Genomic DNA, 25,891 nt, shown 5'->3' with positions numbered 1-25,891 from the left:
TGTGTATATATATTTATACACTTTAAGTGGCTGTAGACCTGCAGTTAGTAACCCAAAAGCCCATTCTCCCAACAAAAGGGAATGTGCCCAGCTCAGGGCCAGCCCAATACATGTTGGCATCTGAGGTGAACCACAAAATCGCACCTTCCACTCTCAGAGAAGAAGAGGGGAGTGAAGATCTACATTAGAAACAAGGAGGAGTGGAATCAAACCAATCTTACCTGATGGCTGAAGTGGGAATCAAAGTCTTTCATGGGAGACGCAGAGCACAGGAGACCCTAGAGGGCATTGTCCGCCATTGCCTGCCATTGCCTCCCTAGGGGTGGGAGGAGACCAGCAGCGCTTTCTATTTGACAAGAAGCCACTGTGGAGGTGGCATGTGGGGGGGCTGCCAAGGAGGCAGCAAATCTGTCCTCCAAAGACCATGCCACAGCTGTTGTTGCAACTGTGGCGGCAGCGGCAGCAGGTGATGCATTCCTTGCAGCCAGATCTTCTGCCCCTGTGGATCATGCCACCTGAGGCAGTTACCGCAACTTGCATCATGGGTGGGCCAACCCTCGCCAGGCTTAGCAAAAGTATCTGGCCACCTGCTTAACAAAAGGATATATGCAAAATATAAGGAAATGGATGCCAAACATGAATCCATCACTGCCTACATCAAGCCTCTAGGATTATGAATAGTGCAGTAATTGTGCAGAAAAGAATCTTAAAAAGCATTTTATTTGAAACAGGAAATAGGGCCATAAGCCAGATCATGTAACAACCTATCTCTGGCTCCTGTTAGTGATTAGACAATGCGCTGTCTGTGTTTTCAGCTGTGTCTTATAGCTGCTCAGCTTAATCAAACAGATCATCAAAACGACAATGACATTTCACTTATTGCCTCTGTGGCAGCCCATAAATCCTAACAGTCAAGACAGATTATAAGGAACATCACTGTGGAGACTTCACTTTCCCGGGACCTGAGTGAATCGCAGGGAATGAATGATCAAATAAGTTTTTGTGTTTATATCTTATTATGTTTGCTATCTATCCTCTGTCTCATCACTGCACCCAGAATTCTGATTGTGAGTTGTTCAACTGAAAAATGGAGATCTGGGCAGGCAGCAGTGTAGAACAAGACTGCTGTTGAAGATGCAAACCTGGAATAGACCAGCATTTAGGAGGAAAGCAACAAGGTGTTTTAAATTCACTTCTCCTGATACCCTGTCCTATGCAAGAACAAGGGCAATATTATCAGAATTTAGCTATTATCATGAGAAACGGAAATCACATAGTAACCTTGAGAAGCACTTCATCCAGAGATCTTCACAGGACTTGACAGATCAGTTATCTGTAACAGAAAGCTACATTTTAAAATTTTTAGAAAGCAAAGTTTTATTGAAGCATTATGATTTCTGGCACACCTAGTGTTTATAAAAACACAATTCAACTGCTTTCTTTCTACTCAAGGCTTGTTTTTACCTTAACCTGCACTTCCATTATTACTCGAAAAGATCTTCAGCTACCAGACCTTAATCCAACCAGAGGCACTCTCTTAAGAACAATTTTTTTAAAAAAGTCCTCAAAATTGAAAGGGTCCCAAGTGTTAGGTGCTGCTTATAAGCAACATGTTTGTAGGGAGAGAAAAAAAGCTATTTAAAAATAAGATGTTTGATGGCTTGGTTTTGAACCAAAGAGATTAGTAGAAACACTTTTTAAAAAGTGCTTCATTTGTCAATAAAGGAAGAACAAAATATTGTCATATTCAAAGCATCAAAATTAAAGCAAGGATGAGAGTGTCAAATTTGTAACATATTTGCTCATCTCAAAAGCTGAAATCATACAGTATTTGCAGGATTACTTGAACAGAAGTCTCATAAGTAGTTGCCTACACAATGGAATGGCCAATTACTTATACCCTACTTCAAAAATGAAGAATTTTCAATTTTAGTACCTCCACACCTGAGATTTCCCTTATGCTACCAGCCAGCTATTCAATAAATAAACTAATGCACTGGGGAAAAATATGTTCCAATGCAAAGAAAAATTATGCAGTCCATATTACATAGGAAAAAACCCACATTTTTATAACTATATTCTGACCTCAGAATTCAAGGCTTGGGCTTGCAAACCTAGTTTATCACATTGCAGAATTTAGATTTTATCTCGACTTGAGCTCACAGCAGGCTAATAGCTATAGATTACATCAAACAGGTTTGTTTTAAAGACATGCTTAAGCTAGCCACTTTCATACCCTCCAACATTTCTCCAATGAAAATAGGGAGGTCCCATTCCATAATGATAATTTTAGTATTTGTTCATCACATATCTTACTGGGTTGCCCCAGCCACTCTTGGTGGCTTCCAACATATATAAAAAGGTAAAGGTACCCCTGCCCGTATGGGCCAGTCGTGTCCGACTCTGTGGTTGCGCGCCCATCTCGCTTAAGAGGCCGGGGGCCAGCGCTGTCCGAAGACACTTCCGGGTCACGTGGCCAGCGTGACAAGCTGCATCTGGTGAGCCAGCGCAGCACACGGAAACGCCGTTTACCTTCCCGCTAGTAAGCGGTCCCTATTTATCTACTTGCACCCGGGGGTGCTTTTGAACTGCTAGTTTGGCAGGCTCTGGGACCAAGCAACGGGAGCGCACCCCGCCGCGGGGATTCGAACTGCCGACCTGATGATTGGAAAGTCCTAGGCGCTGAGGTTTTACCCATAGCACCACCCGCGTCCCTTCCAACATATATAAAAACATAATAAAGCATTAATCATTAAAAAACCTTCCCTATACAGGATTGCCTTCAGACAGCTCAGGGATCAGATAATTCCATACCTTCCAAACTATTCTCCAATGAAAATAGGGATGTCCTAAGGAAAAGCAGGACATTCCAGGATCAAATCAGAAACTGGGATGGCTTCTCTTAAATCAGGGAAGTCCCTGGAAAATAGGGACATTTGGAGGGTTTGCACTTTGAGTAGCAGTTATGTGAATCCCTGATTTGAACAGCATGCTAAATCAGTGCTCTCTTTACTGCTTTCCCCCAGACAATTGCCTTCCCAAGCCTATTTAGTTGTTTATTGCAAACAGAAACTTTGGGGGCAAATAGCTACTGACTGGACAGGTATTCTTTTGTTTTTATAAAATTTTATTTGGTTTTCTGCTTTTATAAAGACAAAACATACACAAAGAAAAAACAAAAGACAAAAACATGTATAAAATCAGCAAATCCCCATTTCATAACCTTGTTCCCTGACTTCCCCCCACCCCCCCTCATGCATCCCAGTTTCAAGATTATGTCAGCAAGTTGATATTTCTCCTCTTAACAATCTTATTCATCTTATTTCCTTTTTTATAATAAAAATTAATTTTCATAAGTTGGACTTAAGTTCTCTTCCATCGATTTTCATTTTATCTTAATTAAGAGTCATCTTAACCAAACCTAAAAGTCTTGAGAGTTTTTAAGAGTCTCTTCTTCCCTCCCTCCCATCCCCGGTTTTTGTCCCTTCCCAATAAAAATCCAAATTCGAAGTTCTCAGCCTGGGTTCCTCACGTCCGAGGCTTTCAAATCTATTTCCGTTCCTCTCCGCCTGTCCTGTTGGTAGTCCTTTATAGCAGTCGTCAGATCTGGGAAAAGTTCTTTCACCATCAAAGTATGTCCTCTTCCAACAAGAAGATTCAAAGGTAGCTGCTGAAGTATTTCCACAAAGTCTATCTCTTCCAAGTCTAAGTCCAAACGGAGGCCCCAATCATATTTCTTTATTTTAAATTCCTGTACTCCATTTTGTCTTGGGGCCTCCTCCTTCTTCTTCTGTATCTCTCGCAGACTTGTGGTGGATATGTTCCCAGCGTCTCCTTGCTTGTATTCCACAGATGTCAACTTTTGGTTGTTGCTTCCCAGGATTACTTCTTCTTTTTCTTGTTGTTTAGTCTCTTCCAGCTCTGTAGATATTATTTCCCAATCAGCTGTGGATTCTTTCTCATTAAGGTCCTCAATACAAAGAGCAGAGTTGCCTGTTCCCAAGGTCATAGTCTCAAGTTGTTTGTTCATGGCCAAGCTCTGCTCCTGTAAGATTCCCACCAATTGAAACATCCTTTCGATTTCCACTAGTAACTTTCCTTCCACAGCCATTGTATCCATTGTAGTTTCACAGAATTCCCCCTAGGGGGAATCTGGTTACTTATTTGCCTTTTCACCAACAATCCTTTAACTGATTATTATTACTTTGTTTCCAACAGTTTCAGCTCCATTATAACTCGTCTTAGTCCATAGGAATCTTAAATGGCAATTTCTCACTTTAAACCGCCCGTTTGGCAGCTTTGACAGCTGTCAAACTCCGCAGCTCTAACGCAGGCACAAAGGCAGGACGTTCCCGAGCCCGGGAGGGGGGGTTGTTTAAAACAAAAGGAAGGTTTCCAAAACTCCACTCTCCTGCACAAAATTTCCTTTAGTAAAATCTTGAAAGTTAGTGTCCTTTTTAACTCACCCCGCCAAGGGTAGGCTCTCCAGCTTATCTCTTGTGTCGTTGCTTAGATGGTCTGCAAGGGGGGGGGTGCGGACTTCCTTTTAGCACACCCCCCCCGGTCGTCTCCAATTGAAGGTAAAATTTTTATAAAGTCCCAATCCGTCTTACTCACGGGTGATTCTTTCAGTCCAAATTTTCAAGGAAGGAAGTCAGCGCTCTCCGGTCATGGCTCGCGGCTTCGCTCCACCGAGGTAGCGATCGACTCTCAGTGCCACGCCACCCCCGTATCCCCTCCGCAGCCTTTAAAAAGGCTCTTTGCGAATCAGGGGGGGCGCTTAAGGCACCCGCCGAGTCTTCAGTCCGCAGGCTTCCGCGCCTGCGGTTTTTAAGGGTCCCCGCGTCGCCGGCGCGGCAAAGACCCATCCTCAGTGGAGCCGATTCCCTCCGGAGCTCGGAGGGAATCCGCCATTTCCAGATCGCGTCAACCCGGAAGTCCGACTGGACAGGTATTCTTGGCAGGAAATTAGTGCTGAGCACAACCTGGACCAAGAGTGCGATCCAGATCAGTGCTTTTCCTCCAAAAATGTAAGTTTATGCAGACTTCATAAAATTCACGTTTTAACATAATACAAAGTTTGGCCCTGGAATTTTACACCTTCTTAAACAGAGCCTATTCATCTTAGTTTGTGTTTACATCTTGCCGCAACGGCTCTGTAAGTGCGTAGGCTCACTGTCACATCATGTTAGTAATGCAAGCAGTATGTTAGTGGGTAAACTCTTTCAAGGAGAAGCAATGCAGATGCTTTAAAAAGGATTAGACAAATTCATGGAGGATCTGACTTATCAAAGGCCACTGGCCATTATGACTATGTTCTACCTCTGCTGTCAGAGGCAATGTTTACCAGTTGAAATCAGAGAGTATACCTACAATGGTGGTTCTCACCTGAACTCCTGACAGGTGAGTTGCTGCTGCTAACTGGGGAGGAGAGGGGGAGCAGGGAAACGTGGGGAGGTTAGTGTGGTGCAAATACACTGGCAGAGCAAATTCAGCTCTTCTGTCAGTGTGCTTGTGCCATGCCCCTCCCCCACTCCTTCCCAACAAAAATTGTCAGCGACTGCATTGCTGTGAGGTTAGGTGAGTGTTGTGGTCCCAGTATGCTGTCCTGGTGGGTTGAGGATGCTGAACTAGATGGCCCTATGGTTTGATTCAGTAGAGCTCTTCATACATCCACACAATGTACCTGTGGCTAGTGGAAAAAAACAGTTAAGGATTGCTGATTCCACGATGCAAGCAACAGGTACTTAGGAATATAGCTACAGATTATTATCAAATTATTGTCAGATGTGTGAGCAAAGGGTGGCAAGGAAGACACTGATATTTTCATTGGTTGTCTACCCTTTAATTTAAGTATTCCTCAAGCTCTTTTTCCTTCACTGTTCCTGCAAGAGCAATTCAGGACCTTCTCTCTGCTTTATTATTATTTTGCATTATTCTTCTGTGCCCCATCTATATTCTTCCAGCCTAGCCAGATTTAGGATACTAAAATTATATCTCCCTCCTCCCCCAGTTGTGCTGTGAGTTTGCGCACACACATGCACGTGTACACACACACACACACACACAGAGAGAGAGAGAGAGAGAGAGAGAGAGAGAGATCACAGTAACCATGTAAAAACAAGAAAATAATATTCACCAATCACCCTAGCCCCCTGTGGTGCTCAAATAGAGTGTTTCTGAATAGTGTTCCTGTCTGATGTTTTTGCATATATTTATAGAACTATACAGACGTACTCAAACACAGTGGTATGAAATTGCTTTTTATATTTCTCGAAATATAGACCGTAATAGCATTTGCTATTATTATTACCCATTTTTTTTATACTTGATTGGATGCTTTAATAAACGATAGTGATCTTGACATGGAAAGGCTGAAATGCTCTCTTTGTTTGTTATTTACATGTGGTTGTTTCCCATTTCTATGGTCCAAAGTGTTTCCTGTTTACTGCAGATCTATGTTATGTAGCCTGTCTGAAGTTAACGAGTGGGGGAGGGATTGGAGGGGGGAAATCAGAGTTGGATCTGTAAATTAACACTTAGCCACAGAAGCTATAATCCCAGTTTGCAGCAGATGTACTGTTGGGAGAACCTGAAAGTGCATGCCTGCTGGAGTATACTGTCTGGTCTTTTTGTGTGGATGGGGTCTCAATTCACCTAATGACAGCTTTCAGATCCCTTCCAAGCTACGCAACTTACTCAGCTACACATTCCCATTAAGGTTGTTGTTGGCATCTGTCTGTGTTGGGAGACAATGGAGGAGTGCCTTTGGGTGTTAAGTCAAACTGTTGGAAGGTTGCAGCACCTGCTGTGGCTGTAGAGATTAATAAAGGAGATATATGCTTTGTTACAGCTGGGGCAGATGAAGGCATCCGGTTGCACTGCTGCCGATGCACCATCCATTAGGGTAAAGGTAAAGGGACCCCTGAACGTTAGGTCCAGTCACGGATGACTCTGGGGTTGCAGTGCTCATCTCACTTTATTGGCCAAGGAAGCCGACGTACATGTGGCCAGCATGACTAAGCCACTTCTGGCTAACCAGAGCAGTGCATGGAAACGCCGTTTATCTTCCCACCACCTATTTATCTACTTGCACTTTGATGTGCTTTTGAACTGCTAGGTTGGCAGAAGAAGGGACTGAGCAATGGGAGCTCACCCCGTCGCAGGGGTTCGAACCGCTGACCTTCTGATCGGCAAGCCCTAGGCTCTGTGGTTTAACCCACAGCGTAGCTGGATGCAAAAGAACCCAAAGCTCGTGCAACTTGAATAATAGTGTAGAACCAGAGGTGGCTTTAGGGTTGCGTGACTGGTATTGTTGCCCTAGGCAATGTACTGCAGGGGTGCCAAAACAATGCTGTAGAACTGTGCGCAGGGACAGGCAGAATTTTAGCTCCACACAGGACGCCACTGAAATTTGAGAGCCCCAAACCTGCCTCTGGTAGAACAGAGCCTTTCATGTAAGTTACACCCAGAGGCCAATTTAGGGCAGTGCAACCAATTCCACCACACTGAGTGCCAAGCGTAGGGGGTGCCACAGAACATCACAGCCATGATGTAGTGAACTGAGTAGACTGGAAGGCGATGGGTGTTGTTGGGTGCCAAATTTTGGCCCCACACAGGGTGCCACTGAAATCTGAAAGACCAAAGTCTGCCCCTGCTTTTTTCCATAGCATCCCAGGGGAATAATACTTAGAATTTCCTTCTCAATCACTTTTCTGTGGTCCTAATGGCATGGGCAATCAATATCTTTCCAGTAATGAATTAAGGTGCTGGAAACTAAGAGGCGATTAAGGGGTGCAATGTTAGTATGTTAAAATAAAGGGCTTTTTGTGAAATTCAGCTGTGCTTCAGAGCATGTCAATTGGCTTCTATCAGGCAGACCTTGTTAACATTTTGAACTCTTCTCTTCCCTCCCTCCAAGTATTTCCATATATTATGGTCTGGAGTTTATTCCTTTAATACAAATATTCAGCACAGCATTTGGTGTGGTGTGTGGTGCATGTTCAGCAGCACACCATTTTATAGGAACACAGTTTCTTGATTTCCATGATAGAGATTCTATATCCATCATTATCACCTCCAAGGGCTGTTGACTCATGGCTCCACTTCATTCAAAACTTCCAGCATTCCCTCTTACTGGGCACATTCCAACTAGAGCCAAGAACATTTAGTGGTTAAGAGCGGTAGTCTCGTAATCTGGGGAACCAGGTTCGCGTCTCCGCTCCTCCACATGCAGCTGCTGGGTGACCTTGGGCCAGTCACACTTCTTTGAAGTCTCTCAGCCCCACTCACCTCACAGAGTGTTTGTTGTGGGGGAGGAAGGGAAAGGAGAATATTAGCCGCTTTGAGACTCCTGAAGGGGAGTGAAAGGCGGGATATCAAATCCAAACTCTTCTTCTTCTTCTTAATTTCCAAAGATTTCAGCAGCAGAGTAAAGCATGTGCTTATCTCTAGGAATGTCAGAGAATTCTAATGAAAACAGAAATGGGAGCAGAAATTGCTGGTATTCGTTTATTTGTACCATCCCTGGAATGGAAATCAATCCAGTGAATGTGATTGGTTTTCAGTGTTATTGTTGCTCTCAGTCCACAAATGATATGTAATTGATTATGCTTCCCTCCCCGTTTGCCCTGTGTTTCCTTTGCACTAAAATGAATTGAGTGAAATAATGCAACGACAACATAATTTATGTAATTTACTTCAGTAATTACATAAATTTGTTCAGTTATGTAATCTTGCCACAGCAGACAATGTTGTGAACCACCCTGAGATCTGCAGATGAAGGACAGTGTACAAAACTAACAATAATAATTAACAATAACAACAACAACAATAGCAAATAACTGAGTTTTTTTTGTGGAAGGCAAGCTGCAGCAGAGCAGAAACGGCGCTGAAGTATGACAACTGCAAGCAGAATGGGAAACTATATTTTTAAACATCCCTGCTTATCACCCTCCCATTAAAATTAAAATAACCTATGAATGCAGATTGGTATGAATATGTCACATTCACTTTAGTTAGTCTTTGGAAAGCTGTTCTTTCTTTTCTTTTGAACAAGGTATATTTATTTCGATGAACTAGAGCATAAAATGCTAAGGGCAAGGCTTCAAGTTGTACATGATTTTTTTTTTCTTTAAGCATAGATGATAATTTGAACAATTTGAAGAAAGGAACAAAAATTATGTTACATTTTGCAGCTAATGTTTATTTAACCATGCTTCCTGCCTTTCAGGATAATAAAGGAACGAGCTAGTTAATTCGAGCAATAGGAATTAATTTACAAATAGGCTTTGTTCATAAGCTTCAAGTCTGTCAAGAAAGAAAGAAGTGAAAATTATGACATAAGATATAACAATCACAAAGCATCTCTTTGTCTTATTTGACACTGTGATCTCACACCAGGTTTGCAAGGCGGAGAATAGATAAAGTGAAACCAATGCATTCAGAAAGCTGCAGACTAATTAGAGAAGGCCACATCTACAAGTTACACAATTTATATACCCTCCAACATTTCTCTGATGAAAATAGGTGCATCCTAAAGAAAAGCAGAGCATTCCTGGATCAAATCAGAAACTGGTTTGGTTTCTGTAAATCCAGGACTGTCTCAGGAAAATAGCACTTGGAGGGCCTGAATTTATGCATTTTTCTAGGTATGCAAATTGATTCAAAAGTTGCATTGGCTGGATTGACTCACTTCTACTTTCTATACTGCATTTACAGCAGGGAAGTGAAACCTATTTTTGTCCCAAGGGCTACATTTCCTTGGAGGTAATACCCCAGGGACCAAATGATGGTGGGCAGAGTGAGAGACAAAACATTGTTTCAAAAAGATACCTAATATAGATCACCCTGCTTCACAGAAACACAGGAAGTTGCCTTCTAGCAAGTCAGACAAACAGGGTCCATCTTACTCTAAAATGAGTGGCAGCTGATGTCCAGGGTTTCAGTTTCTCCCAGCCCTGCCTGGAGATGCCAGGGATTGAACTTCTGCATGTTAAGACGGATGCTCTACCATTGAGCTGCAGAGTTAGCCATAGTTGCTTCAGAATAGAATTCATAATCCTATGCTGGTCTACTTAGAATTAAACCCTGCTGGGTTTGATGAGGTTACCCTGAAAAAAGTATGCAGAGGATTTATTTATTTACTTTCAGTACAATGTACCAATGCAGCTACTGTTGTGGAAGGCAAGTGAGAAGGAAAATGGTGTGTGTGGGGGGGAGCAGTGAGGAAATCCTCCCCCACCCTGCTTTTCTTCTCTATTTCATACCCCTTGTTTCACCACAGCATTTCTCCTTCCCATATCATGGCATCATACTTCCCATACCTGTATCAAACCATTGACCCACAGTGTCCCACTGAAATACTTAAGAAATGGCATGTTGTGGGAGTCAAGGAAGGGTGTGTGTGAGATGAGTGCTTGCCTGAATGAAGGATAGAATGGGATATGTGAGAATGAAGAAGCTGCCTCAGGGTAGAAGAGGTGTTGCTGCCCCTAAGCAAGCAGGCAGGAGATAGGTGTGGCACCCAGATCCAAATCTGCCGCCCCTCCCAGAGTGCTACTTGAGGTGACTGCCAACCATATTAAAAGTTCCTGAACCTGAGCCACAGTGCACAGGCTGGGAAACATTGCTTTCATCTAATATAGAGGAACCAAGTGTTAAGCATGCAGGTATGAACCAGGTGCAAGAGTCAACTGGAGTCACATTTGATGGATAATCCAGTGAGTGAGGATTTGCACTGGCACTGCACCTCTTGCTCTCAAAGTTCTGCTGTGAATTGCCACTGGCAAAATGCAGCATCTGGTGGTGGAGTGGGCAGGCTGGAACTGAAGTGTGGCAGGTGGGTGCAATAGGATTTTGAAGGGGCCTATTCTGAGTCCTCTTGGTAGAGGCAAACATGGGAAAGATTATTGAAATGGGGCTTACATTTCCCATCTGGCTTGGGCCTCTTACCAGCTTTGCACAGCCCTAGGGAGAGAAAGCAGTCGTTGAATAAATTGTGCTCATCCAGTGGATGAAATCTAAGGCCCATCAAACAAAGCCAGCGCTGAAATCAGAGTGAAGGACTGTAATGTGAGGAAGTGCAGAAGGATAAATCTGACAGTGCGGAAGGCAGAGAGAGAGAGAGAGGAAAGCCAAGAGCAACCGTTTTGCCCGTCACTACCAAACTACTTTTGTCACAAGAAGCTAGGAGGTAGAATGAATCTTGACAAAGTTGACAGAACCAGTGCAAGGGAAATGACGAGAGGAATAACCAAGTGATACAGAATGAGCAGTCTAAAGGGTGGAGGGAATGCTCTGAGGTTAACTGTGTGGCTCCTTCAGCTTCTTGTAGCATATTGGCTCAGACACTGGTTTATGGCACACCCTGGTGGGATTTGCACAAAGGGCTCTGGACACCTCTGCAGCTGTCAGAGAAGCACTTTCTCTTCCGAAAGAAACATGTAGCACTTTCTTTGATATCAGCAAGCAGTTCTTCTTGTGGCTGGATAGCACCAATGTTTCATTTCTCTCTCTCTCTCTATTTCATGGCTTTGGGATTGTTATCTATAGCCCTGTTCCAGAGTGGGGGCGGGGGGGGGGGCGCAAAAGTGAGGCAGGGTGAGTGTGCAAGCCCTGCTGAAATGTCTCTGTTCATATTGGTTCCACTTCAGACCTCCTTACATTGAGATGGAAGGTCTCATGAGGGATGTTAAGCAGATGTTCAGGTAAATGCACTTAAAATCCTTATGGTTGGGAACCCCGGTTAGGAGGGATTCCAGGCACAGGGCACATTCCAAACTAAGCTAATACTCTTCTAATACTGGAATGTAAAATAGTTTCATTTGCTTGTATACTGTATGTGCTTACCACATGAAATCTGTAATGAAGTATTTTACATGGCAATATTTTGTGGTCACTTGTCAGAGATGAACATAACTGCCTCTCTTGAAACTCATCACGCTTCTCAGCTTGATCTGTGATGGATATTTCACACCTGTAAGTCATTGCTCAATGTTTCAGTCATCGAGGGCTAAACATGGATGTGTGGAGTGGTCCTCAGAAGGTGTGTTTGAAGAACAAAACATTTTCTTCCTGAGGGCTTGTCATTCATCATCTGGAATGGTAAATGATTCTTCCAGTTGTTGAAAGGAAACTCTTAAGCAGAAGGAAAAACCCAGCATTCCGGATTTCTTAAGCAATCTTAGTAGTTAAGGCTATGATGGAATGCAGAAAAATAATGTGGCAAAATGTGATATACACAAAAAACATTGCAGCTGCAATCCTAGTGCAGGTTTGGGGAACCTTTGGCCAGATGTTGCTGCCATCAGCCCTAGCAAGCATGGCCACTGGGGAGTGATGATGGGAGTTGTAGTTCAGCAACAGCTGGAGGGCCAAACATTCCCCATGTCCCAACTAGAGAGAAAGTTCCAGTGGAGTTGGTGGTTTACTACTGAGTAAGAACATGTAGGAGCACAGTGCTCTTAGAGTATTTCCAATAAGGTCCCATTTGCACTATATATTTAAAACATCATCATACCACTTTAAACAGTCATGCCCCCCCCAATAAACCTGGAAATTGTTGTTTGTGAAGGGTGCTGCAAATTGTTAGGTAGGCCCTATAGAGCTGCTGCGAGTTTCCTGAGAAGAAATATTGATTGATAAACTACCCTGGAAATTGTAGCTCTGTGAGGGGAATAGAGGTCTCCTAACAACCCTCAGCCCCTTTAATCAACTAGATTTAAAATTGAGATCCATTCAGCCAAAATTTATATTTCATGTATAATGGACTCCATGTCTCTAACAGATAGATGCTGGACAAGTGTCCTGGAAAAGCTGGGACATCCCTTTTTATCATGAGAGAATGATGGCTATTTCATAATTCAGGTGCAAGAGAAGAACAGGCCTATTTTGGGGCCTGTTCTTCTTTTGCACCCTATAATTCTGCAAGCTGCAGTACCATAAGTAGAATTTCCCCAGTAAAGCTACGTGATCTGACATGCATGTACAGGGGCAGGCAGTCTTTCAGGTTTATCTTTTCTTCCTGGAGATTGCCAGATATGATGTGGGTTTTACCAGGAGAATCCCTTTTCCTACTGTTGAACCTGAATCTGTTCCATTTAACACAGCCTGGGAAATTAGAAGCAGCCTCAAGCAAATACTCAGCATGCCTTCCCCTTGTGTACTATTTTTTGAATTTTGGCTGATAGTTTCAGCAGATGTTGTGGGGAATAGAGACATGCGGTGGTTGAACTGGCATATCCACTGACCCAAAGGTGTGTCATCTGGCAGAGCAGATGCAGCTTAGCTGGTGCCCAGACATTGCCCAATTACAATGCCAAGTCTTTTGAGCCACTTCTGAATGGGCAGCATGCCCTCCAAGCAAATGGGCTGGAATGTCAACAGGGCATAAACCACATCTGAACATTAAACCAAGGGTTGTTGGGAAGCAACAGCCCCAATCAGACAAATAAAAACAGATGCCCAGACTGCGGAATCTATGTTTAGCAAAATCTTTATCTTAGAAATTTGCCAACAGTTTAATTAGGATTCACCTTTTCGGGCTTCATTGCAAGGCAGGATAGATTGATTTAAATCAGAGCAATTCTAATCATGATCTAAGTCACCCCAGACAAGAGAATGATTTGAATAATTGGTCAGGTTTCCCGTTCTGTGTTTCCTGAACATTGCTGAAACAATTAAAATATACTGGTTTGCTACTAGGTAGAGATTTAAAACCAGTTAAAAGCATCACCCTGAACCTCTGGTCACATGATACGATCCACATGTCTTTTACACTTGAAAAGGTTACCTGTTTGGAGACAAGGGGGATCATTATGAAATGAATGGATTTCCATTTGGCTTACATATGCTTTAAAAATTCTTGTCCAAATTTCCATCCACTGTTTGGAGAATTGAGGCTGTGTCCACACTTCCATTTACTCCACATCCAGTGTGCTCCCACCACTGCTTTGTAAAGCCATGTACACATGATGGTTCCCACATTTATGCTGTAGTTTCTTGAGGAATACTGTGCTTTGTTGCATTCCCTCCCTCAACCAGCTTTGAACCTATTTGAAAATGTAAGGCATATGACTTGGAAACACACCAATCTGTTCTGATGTGTACAAATGACATGCAAACGCAATTTGAAACACAGTGGTGTAAAATGGACTTGCCATGTTTTGAGCTGGTAATGTGAACACAACTAGAATTACAAGGTCTTGTTTCTGAAGCACGTAGGAAATCTACCATTGTTCCATTTTTAAATTTGCAAGTTTTGTGCAAGGCACTGTGAAGTTTGCATGGCTTTGAGATAAGGGACATACATGGGCTTTATTCAGGCACCTAGCCTGAAAGCATGAAGTCACAAAGTTTGTTGGGGGCTAGGGACACATGTGCAAGTGAATGTACAGGAGAACGTGTTCTGAAGCATTTCTGTGATCCTGAGCCCTGCCTTATCAGGTTCCCCTACCATGTAGAAGCTTCTTTGTCTGTGATCATCCAAACATACCTAGAAGCCCCAAACAGACCTTCCTGTCCGATATGGGAAGGTTAGGGATGTAGCAGTGCCCTTGGCACATGTGACTCCAGCTCCTACAAACTTTGTCACCTCATGAGGTTAGACTGAATCTCTGATCAGGGCTATGGGCATTTGGCATTCATATATATGAACTTAAGCTCCAACGTGATCCATAGGAATGTCTTCAGCTGTCTCACTGAAGGTCACTTTCTCTGTGACTTACTTGCTTCCTTTTTCTTAGGTCGATCTAAAAACTGAAGAAATATTCCCAGAGTTCAATGAGTTCGGTGATAGATTTATGTAATTTTCATGTTGCCATTTTCATTCCTTCAGAAAAGGGGATGATTTGTGGAACTGCCTTTGGATTGTATCCAATGGTGTCCTCTGCTGATGGAAGGCTCTTGGATTCTAGGGCTGCCATATGTCTGGATTTTCCCAGAAATTAATGGGATCTCAAAGGTGAACTTTCGGGGGGTCCTGGTTGTGCTTTTTGAGATATGGCAACCCTATTGGATCCAGTGGGGACTTCTGTCAGTGGAACATAGAAGGAGACAATTGTTGCCAATCCCCTGCCCCCAAGCCCCAAACAGCTTATCCCAAAACCCTGGAATAGATTTAGGAATACAGCCCTGTTTCTTTATGTCAACTTTGCTCACATGTTTAGACCAGCTTAAGTCTTTTGTGGGGAACAGAACTTGGATTTTTAGCATATTGCTTGCAGGATTGAGGCTGGGGTACCGCATAAGCATTTCCTTTGTATAAGAGTCGGAAAAGGACTGGTTCTTCCTCCAGATTCATGTCAAAACATTAAATATTTAAAATGTGCCTTATATTTAATCCCCACCAACCCCAGAAAAAAAGCCAAGCATTTAATGAGCCTCCAGGCATTTATAATGCTCTCATTAGGAAATTACACAGCACACAGATGGGATGTGTACTAAATGCATGAACAAATAGCCATGAATGAAATGTTAAGATTTCCAAACCAGAGCCATTTGCTGAAGAATGAAAACAGGGCATCATTTCAACTGGTCTGGTGCCAAATGAATTTTTTTTTTTTAAAGGAAAGAAATAAAGAAAAGGGGATTGAGACTAAGAAAATATTATCTCAATGGAAAATGTAATTGGGAATTAAGCAAACAACAAAAAAATAAGCCTAGGTAGATTTTCAGTCCATTACCTTGGGCCAAACTAGATGTGACTGGAATATTGATGCTTTGAGCCGCCCAGAGAATATTGCTATTTGATGGCATATTAACATAGTAAATAAATGAATCTGCTTTTTTAAAAACCTAAGGCTGTATAAAGCCTGTATAAAGCAGGTACGAGTAATGGGGACACAGCTGAAGAAAGAGGAAGCCGAAATCATAACCCTGAATTCAGCAACAATCCAGACAGAGTCAAAAGCTGCAAGGTTGTGTGGCAAGGTCCCAACCCCCACCCCCCTTGGTAGAATAAAGCCACATGACTCGAATATTTAAGGTTGATGGGCTAAAAAAAGGCTACAACTTTATTGGTTACAGATGATGAGTGGTATTGGCTGAGGCATTGGATTTAACCGACTATATCTGACTCTAGCCCATCTGCCAGAAGTCTGGGAAGGGTTAACCACCAGTAGGGGGAGTCCTGCTGATGCACATCAACTAGGAGCTCCTCTGGGGGTCACCAATAGGGGTCATGCCTTAGGCCCTAACCTCCCTAGGCTTCGGACAGGGCCACGCCCCCCAGAATCCTTTAACAGAATATCCATCAGTATGCAGGGCAGGTGATGGTGCTACCTCCCCTCTTCTCTTCTCCAGAAATATTCCAATGCCTAACCGCCAAACCTTAAAAGTTGTGACAATTTGCTACGAGGTAGGCCAAAACCAAGTGGCTGGTGCCAATTTGCCGAGTGGAAAAAATCCTACCAGGCCCCTCAATGGCAACCAACTGAAGTCTATAGCAAGGTCAAAAGAGATGAAAACCTTAAAGGGCGGGAGGGTGGGAAAACCGGAGCAGTTGGAAGCTGGAAAGAGAGAGATCTCCTGGCTGCGTCCTGCCTTTATGGGGCAGGCCACACCGCCAGACCAACCAGATTGGTCAGCCTGGCCAATGACGCAGCCGGGAATTCCCCAGTCATGCAGGGCTGGCCACCCACCCCCTGTGCACGTGGGGGGGGGGATTGTGAGAACCCGCAAAACCACCTCCTCCTCAAGGTGGAAGTGGCCCTCTGAGCTGACTACTGGAGATAAGGAGATCATGGTGCCTGAGGCTATTGGTCAGAATCCCTGGAAGGATCTCCCAGATCATCAGGGCCAGTAGATACAGAGCCTGGACCCTCATGGGTGCCTTTCCCTGAAGAACCAAATTACTCCCACCACATGTCACCAGTCTAGTGGCACCAGAAGGGAAACTATGGAACAGAGGACTGCCCAACTTCAGGCAAGGGGGCTGGTCCTTTAAAGCCCTCTACAGGGGTGGGGAAGCCTAATAATAATAATAATAATAATAATTTATTATTTATACCCCGCCCATCTGGCTGGGCCTCCCCAGCCACTCTGGGCGGCTTCCATAAAACCAAAAATACAGTAAAATCACACGTTAAAAACTTCCCTGAACAGGGCTGCCTTAAGATGTCTTCTGAATGTCAGGTAGTTGTTTATCGCTTTGACATCTGCTGGAAGGGCGTTCCACAGGGCAGGCGCCACTACCGAGAAGGCCCTCTGCCTGGTTCCCTGTAGCTTTGCTTCTCGCAATGAGGGAACCGCCAGAAGGCCCTCGGCGCTGGACCTCAGCGTCCGGGCAGAATGATGGGGGTGGAGACGCTCCTTCAGGTATACTGGACCGAGGCCGTTTAGGGCTTTAAAGGTCAGCACCAACACTTTGAATTGTGCTCAGAAACGTACTGGGAGCCAATGTAGGTCTTTCAAGACCGGTGTTATATGGTTTCGGCGGCCGCCCCCAGTCACCAGTCTAGCTGCCGCATTCTGGATTAGTTGTAGTTTCCGAGTCACCTTCAAAGGTAGCCCCACGTAGAGTGCATTGCAGTAGTCCAAGCGGGAGATAACCAGAGCATGCACCACTCTGGCGAGACAGTCCGCAGGCAGATAGGGTCTCAGCCTACGTACCAGATGCAGCTGGTAAACAGCTGCCCTGGACACAGATTTGACCTGTGCCTCCATGGACAGCTGCGAGTCCAAAATGACTCCCAGGCTGCGCACCTGATCCTTCAGGGGCACAGTTACCCCATTCAGGACCAGGGAGTCCTCCACACCCGCCCGCCTCCTGTCCCCCAAAAACAGTACTTCTGTCTTGTCAGGATTCAACCTCAATCTGTTAGCCGCCATCCATCCTCCAACCGCCTCCAGACACTCACACAGGACCTTCACCGCCTTCACTGGTTCTGATTTAAAAGAGAGGTAGAGCTGGGTATCATCGGCATACTGATGAACACCCAGCCCAAACCTCCTGATGATCTCTCCCAGCGGCTGCATGTAAATGTTGAAAAGCATGGGGGAGAGGACAGAACCCTGAGGCACCCCACAAGTGAGAGCCCAGGGGTCTGAACACTCATCCCCCCCCCACCACTTTCTGAACACGGCCCAGGAGGAAGGAGCGGAACCACTGTATGACAGTGCCCCCAGCTCCCAGCCCCTCAAGACGGTCCAGAAGGATGCTATGGTCGATGGTATCAAACGCCGCTGAGAGATCCAGCAGAACTAGGAAACAGCTCTCACCTTTGTCCCTAGCCCGCCGGAGATCATCAACCAGTGCGACCAAGGCAGTTTCAGTCCCATGATGAGGCCTGAATCCCGACTGGAAGGGATCCAAATGGTCCGCTTCTTCCAGGCGTGCCTGGAGTTGTTCGGCAACCGCTCGCTCAATCACCTTGCCCAGGAATGGAAGATTTGAGACTGGGCGATAATTGGCCATCGTGGCCGCATCTAAAGATGGTTTTTTAAGAAGCAGTTTAATAACCGCCTCTTTCAGCGGGTCTGGGAAGGCTCCCTCACGGAGGGAAGCATTCACCACCCCACGAAGCCCATCGCCCAGCCCTTCCCAGCTAGCTTTTATAAGCCAGGATGGGCAAGGATCCAGGAGACAGGTGGTTGGTTTCACTCGTCCAAGCAGCCTGTCCACATCCTCGGAGGTAACAGATTGGAATTGATCCCACTCAACTTGACTAGACAGAACTCTAGCACTCTCCCGCCCCGGCCCTGCTCCCACGGTGGAGTCTACTTCTTCCCGAATCTGAGCGATTTTATCTGCAAAAAACTTTGCAAAATCATCGCAGGAGAACATGGGGCCCGTACTGGGCCCCGATGTTGCAGGTGGTTCCGCTAAATTGTGAACCACCTGAAAAAGTCTCCTGCTGCTGTTTTCTGCAGATGCAATAGAGGTGGTGAAGAAATTCTTTTTCGCCGTCGCTATCGCCACTTGGTAGGCTCGACGTTGAGCTCTAACCTGTGTCCGGTCAGATTCAGAATGAGTTATCCGCCACCGGCGCTCTAGCCGTCTCAACGATTGTTTCATTGCCCTCAGATCCGTGGAAAACCACGGGGCTGTCCGGGCTCCATGCAATCAGAGAGGGCGCTTCGGAGCCAAACAGTCAATAGCCCTGGTTAACTCCACATTCCAGCGGGCCACCAGGGAATCGGCTGAAAGGCCATCAACATGGGATAAAGCATCCCCTACCACTCTCTGGAAACCATTTGGATCCATTAAGTGGCGGGGGCGGACCATCCGAATTGGTCCTACCTCCCTGCAGAGGGGATGGGTTGCAGAGAAGTCCAGTTGCACCAGGAAGTGATCTGACCATGGCACTTCTTTCATTTCGCTTTTACTTAGTGTCAGATCACCAACATCCATAGAGGTAAACACCAGGTCCAAGGCATGTCCGCGGCTATGGGTTGGGCCAGACTTATTCAGGGACAGCCCCATGGAGGCCATGCTTTCCACGAAGTCCCGAGCGGCCCCTTGTAAGGTCGTGTCGGCATGGATGTTAAAATCCCCTAGGACGACCAAGCTAGGTGTCTCCAGGAGAACATCCGCCACGACCTGAAGCAGCTCGGGCAGGGAATCCTTGGTGCAGCGGGGAGGTCGGTACACCAAAAGGAATCCTGTACTGCCCCTATTGCCCAACTTCCAGAACATGCACTCAGAAAACTGGGTCTTCCCAATAGGACGCCTGGTGCAAACTAGTGACTTCCTAAAAATCACTGCAACCCCCCCTCCTCGCCCACATGACCTGGGTTGCTGTGCGTAAGAGAAACCTGGTGGACAAGCAGCGGCAAGGACAGGCCCATCTGCTTCATCCAACCAAGTCTCTGTTACACATGCCAGGTCAAGTCCTCCATCCATGATCACGTCATGGATGGCAGTGGTCTTATTGGCATGGCAGGCATGGATGGCAGTGGTGCTGCATGGCATGGCAGGCATGGATGGCAGTGGTGCTGCATTGCACAGCAGCACCTTCAGGCTATGTGGGTATCCCTTGCTGATTCTAGTATCCGTCCGGACAGGACCAGACCTGGGGGCAGGAATAGTCCTCAGACAACGACTAAACCTGCCTCCTCTGTAATGACATGGTCTGGTCTTAGCGTAACTCCTCCCCCTACCCGTGATCCGTTGTCCCAGTGCATCCCCCCCTGTAGAACATGCCCCAGCCATTTTGTGGGCTGGGGCCCACTCCCCGGCAGCCCTGACCCCTCCCCCTAAGAACAAAAGAACACCTTAAACAAACAAACAAACCCAATAAAACAATACAAACAAACAAAAAAAGTAAAAATTACAGAAACATCAAAATAATAAAAAATAATAATTACCCAAACCCAAACACACATCCATCCCACCCCCACCCCCCACATACAAAAAATCCAAAGAATTTTTTTAAAAAAACATTTTAAAAACACTCTGTGCCCCTCCAGCAATAACAACTGTCCTAGTGAAGCCTGTCAGGCCCCGCCCCAGGCCAGATGGTAAGTGGCAAGAGCAGGGCCCTCAAGCACTCACTCAGGGGAGTCCTCCTGGGCCTAGAGGAGGTAGCCTGGAGAAAGAGTCTTAAAAGGCTTCAGTCTGTTCCCAACCTTTGTTGGAACAAGCTGTTCACTTAGAGCTACCCATGGTCTGGCAGCCTCTGCCTTTCCTTGCCAGTGTCTCCATAGGATCTGTATGTGCCAGCCACTTAGCGGTACTTGCCTTTCTCCCCCTAAACAAAAAGGCCCAACATGTTGTAGCTATGCAGAGAAGCCCCATGATTATTTTTTTATTTGTTTCTGCAACTTTTTCTGCTCTACAATATCCTTTCTTATGCAGACTTGATGCTCAGAAGACCTGTTTATTGAGCTTTTATTCTGATTTGTTTGCAAGGAAGTTAGATGCTGTTGTGTTATTCCACATTTCCCGGTGCACTTTCCAACCATGTCCCTTATTGGTAGAAGCAATGAGCAAGGCAGGACTGAACGACAGCCACGATCGCAGGCACACAACAGAGACAACCTTGCTGCTCAAGTAAGTCTCAGACAGAAAAGGAAGCCTTTACACTCCTTCCTGCCCAGAAACATCCACTGGTTAGCCTGCATGGGTGGAGTCAGTCCAGAAGGTTCTTCACTAAGAAGGTTGTCATCTGCAACTCAGTGGTTCACCACTCAGTTCTGTCAGCATCTCCTGACATTCTCTGATTTCATTTCCCACCTCAAGATAACCTCAAACATTTGGGTCGGGGGGGGGGGATTGTATATTACCAGTGCTAAATTATTTTTGGGACTTGATATTGCCACTCAACAGTGATTCTATCAGCCCCATATGAGATTTCTGTTTGATTCTATGCCATCTTTGACACTGCCTTTGGTGCATCCTGGCTTTAAGCAGTGGCTACATTCCTAATGATGGCAAAGTAAATAATGTAAGGCACAAATGTTGTAATCAGACTGTATTAATGAATCAACAAGGTAAACAAAGCTGGATAATCCAGACCAACAAGGGAGGGAGAGGAGGACTGAGTCTCTTTCGGTGGAAGTTGGGAGAGAATAGAGCTGTATGAAAAGCCTATGAGAGGCAAATTGGTAGTAAAATTGTTTCTGGAATGTAATTTTTCAGCTTGTAAGGAGTGGGATATTGATTGATATTCATTTATTGTTCTTATACCCCCTCCCTCTTGAAGGGCAGCTAACAACAGTCTTAAACTACAATACAACTATCACAGAGCAGTAATTAAAATTATATACAGAATGTTAACAGTGTAGGGAAGAATAGGGTAAACATTGAGTTAAAAGCCTGGCAAAATAAATACATTTTAAGTCAATGCCTAAATATTGGCAATGTAGGGGATACCAAATCTCATTGGAGGCACAACCAAGGCCATGCATTATGTCATTGTCCCATGGACCTCTCCCACCAATGACACAATGAGTGGGGCATCCCTTGTAGTTCTTATCAGGGGACTTGGGCCACAAGTTTTATAGGACCTTGTATACCAGTACCAACACCTTGAATTAAACCTGGTGGTGCACAGGCACAGAGTTCAAAAGTTTGCTGTAATCAAATCCTTTCTCGCTGCTTCACAGCCTGGCAGTGGCATTTTGCACTAGCTGCAGCTTCTAGACCATCTTCAAGGGCAGCCCCAACATGCGGGAATTGCAGTAGTCCAGCCGAGAGGTTATTGGAGCATGGATCACTGGCAGTCACTGGCGGAGGAAGGTGGGTGCGGGGAGGGGGGCAGCGCTTTAGGTGTCATCTCTAAGTGGGGGTGTCATTCACTGCTCCACCCGCCTGCGACTCGGACTCCCACGCCTACTGCAAGCTGGCGGGGGAAGGGGCGGGGGGGAGCTGCTGCGCGGTTCTTTCCTCTCCCCTTCCCACTTGTCTGCCTCCTTCCCATCCTCTCCCCTGCCTGCCTGCCTCCTCAAGTCAGGAGTGCAGCGCAGCAGCTCTCCCCTTCCCCTGATGGTTGGCAGTAGGCGTGGGAGTCACTGGCAGGTGGTACGCTGTTGCCCTGTGCTCCCGGCTGGAGGACACAGGCAGGCAGGGGAGAGGATGGGAAGGAGGCAGGCGAGTGGGAAGGGGAGAGGAAGGAAGTAGGATTGGTGGGTGCACGTGCAGCTAATCCGTGCCTGGGAGGGCCCCTCCATGCCCCTTGGGAACGCACCCGGGCATATGTTCTGCCACTGCTGGCAGGGCACTGTACTGATCCAAGAATGGACAAAATGAAACAGCAATGCTTGGGCATAAATACTCCTCACCGCTGAAGCCAACCAAGACTACTTCCATTCAGTGCACCTGCTTCTTCATAGAGAATGCTACCCCATCTACAACAGGCAATCTCCCTAATTCTTGGACATGGGAACTGCCTATCCACAGCACCCACATTTTATCAGGATTCAGCTTAAGGTTACAGGCTCTCATCCAACTCCTCACTGCCTCCAGACACTGGTCTAGCATTTGGACTGCCTATCCTGATTCAGACTGAATGCAGAGGCAGAACTGGGTGTCAAATGCTCTTATCTATCATCTAGTAAGTTTACAGGCTAAGTATCTCAGAACTCCTTAATCATAATGATTAGTGATGAGTGAAATTCCCTTGGCTCAAATTGAGTTTTCTCTGAGAACGGAAACTTCAAACAGAGGAAGAAAAAAAAAAGTTCTCAATTTAAATAAAAATATTCATCAGGGTAACAACTGGAGTATCTTCTGTTGCAAAAAATATATGAAGTATTGCAGTCAACACAACATGGGAAAGAAGAAGGGCACACAGAGAGTATATAAAGTGAGTCTGCATACCCTTTAGCTCATTTAGTACAGGAATTTTCTTTGAGGTTGGTCATACAAGCATCATTACTGCACAGTTCCCTAGAGTGTTAAAATTAACCTTTCGGGCTTCTACATTGATCTCTCTGAGCTGTGATTTTAGGAGAAAAATACATGAAATTTTGAGGAGTTGAAAAACTGATTGATCATGTGTAGAATCTCACTTAGCACTCCAAGTCAAAGAAGAACTTCTCAAAGGATATGATGCTCCATTTTAAACATTTCTCTGCAGAAATTATTACTTCTAGCACATGGGGGCTATGCTGATCTGCGGAGCCAGACCATTGGTCCATCTGACTGGCAGCAGATCTCCAACATTTCAGGAAAGATACTTTCCCAGTGCTACCTAAAGATGCTAGCGACCTTTTAGATGCAAAACAGGTACTCTTTCTAGCGAGTTTCCCTTCCCAAGGAGTGTATATTAATTATAATAGGTAAGGTGATATCACAAATGAAAAGTGGTAGATACTCATTTTGTTACTTGATCTCGCTTGTTTTGTTTTGTTTTGAAAAACAAACATTTGGGGAAGGGACCACCTTACTGCATCTTTCTCTCGCCATGTACATATGCAGCAGGAATAATAATAATAGTAATAATTTTTATGTTTATTATTTATACCCCACCCATATGTTTGTATTGTTGCCATTTAGTGGCCAAAAAGCAAACCTGTTTCTTTAGAGAAGATGGAACTGAGCACACACCTGTTCTGTACTTGTTCTGTTTTAGGGGGGTTATAGTAGTGGTTCTAAGTTGGATGCTATACCAAGGACTCGTTGAAGAAGCAAAATCATCTTTCTGTTGTTGCCTACATCTTATAGCAGGATCAGTGATGTAAACCCAGCAGGGAAGCCTACAGCACATAACCTTAAGGAGGCAGGCTCAGTTGAGTCTACAGCATCCAAAGCAAGGGGGGTGGAACCTCAGGCCTGGGGCATGAAAGTGGCCCATCAGGCCTCTCTGTCGGAATACCAGAAATCTCTTCATGCCACACTGCCCTCTCCCCAGGCCACCCCCCCACTGGGTCTACTTCCACCCTGAAACCAGCTTATGGGATACAGGGGTGTGTGAATCACACTTACTGCTCTGCTCACTTTTGCTTTTGACCCTGGCAACCACTGGCAGATGGCCCTTGGGAGGTTGTCCAGAAGTGAATGTGGCCCTCAGGCTAAAAAATGGTTCCCCAACCATTTAGACTGTGTAATGTTAGGTCATTAATTGCTTTACAGCAACTAGCATGTATATTTCCTCTCTTTATTGAAAGGCAAGCTTGATACCAGAAAGCAAAGCAGTGCCCTTATTAGGCTCCAGAGGGAGAAAGTAACATGCTCTGTGCTTCACAGCCTCTCATGCCATTCTCTAGAGAAATCACTGAGGAGTTCCTTGGGTTCTGTGTAAGCTCAGAGGGATGTTTTCTCTCTCCCCCCGCCCCGAGGTTTTCTGACGGAAGCAGCTTAAAAATATACCGTATATAAAAGTCCTACTGATAGTTCACATGCTCCACTGAGCTGGAGATTTGATCAAGCAGAAATGAAAAGTCCAGAGATATAAGGATTACACATACATCTCTTCACTCCATGTTTTCTTTGACTGGTGGGATCACACTGATTTTAGCTCCTATGTAGAATTCATAGCAGTCAAAGATCTAAAGACATCCAGATAATTTCTCTTTTCTTCCTTCCTCCTGCTTCCAGAAGAACAAGAATTAAGCATGCAAAATGTAAAGAGACCATGAATGAGGGGACTGTCATGGCAACAAAGGTCAAATGCCTTGTGAAATAGGTCAGGAGCAGATCTGTTTCTTTTTGGAGTCTCAAAATCTGACAGCTATGTAGATGCAGAGGACATATTTTAGGTGTGCCTGTCAACTTTAGGGCATGGAGGGGGAGGAGGGGGTCATTTAATGTCCATAGACTCCAGCGGTTGAGAAAAATGACATCCAACTGTACAATTTGCACGGCATGTTGGAAATTGTTTTAATTGTGATGTCAGACATCTTGAGCGACTGGAGAAAGATAGGGGCTGAACGGTTCGAATAAATAAACTAGCCTTGGTGGAATCAGAAAATAAACTGAAATTCTGTATAAATGTAATGGGGGTTCTGCCTACTTTGCTGAAAAACTTTGCATGCATTTCACCACTGTTGACAATCTCTGTCACTTTCTCATGTGTTCATCCTTAATTCCATTCTGTCTCGTTTCTATAGTAATCTGTGGATTATATATTAATCCTGAATGGTCCAAGAGACAGGAGTCCCCCCCCCCCCCACTTAATAGCATAATAATACCTGTTGGATTAGGATTGAATTCTTAGTTATTAATTTTTTAAAAAACGAACATAAAAAAACTAAGTATACAGTGGTACCTCTGGTTACATACGCTTCAGGTTACAGACGCTTCAGGTTACAGACTCTGCTAACCCAAAAATAGTACCTCTGGTTAAGAACTTTGCTTCAGGATGAGAACAGAAATTGTGCAGCAGCGGCGCAGCAGCAGCAGGAGCCCCATTAGCTAAAGTGGTGCTTCAGGTTAAGAACAGTTTCAGGTTAAGAATGGACCTCTGGAACATATTAAGTACTTAACCCGAGGTACCACTGTATTTCTAAT

This window comes from Podarcis liolepis (assembly GCF_965112155.1).
Source record: "Podarcis liolepis genome assembly, chromosome: 5".
In the NCBI taxonomy this organism is placed as follows: domain Eukaryota; kingdom Metazoa; phylum Chordata; class Lepidosauria; order Squamata; family Lacertidae; genus Podarcis; species Podarcis liolepis.
This window is presented reverse-complemented; position numbering follows the sequence as displayed.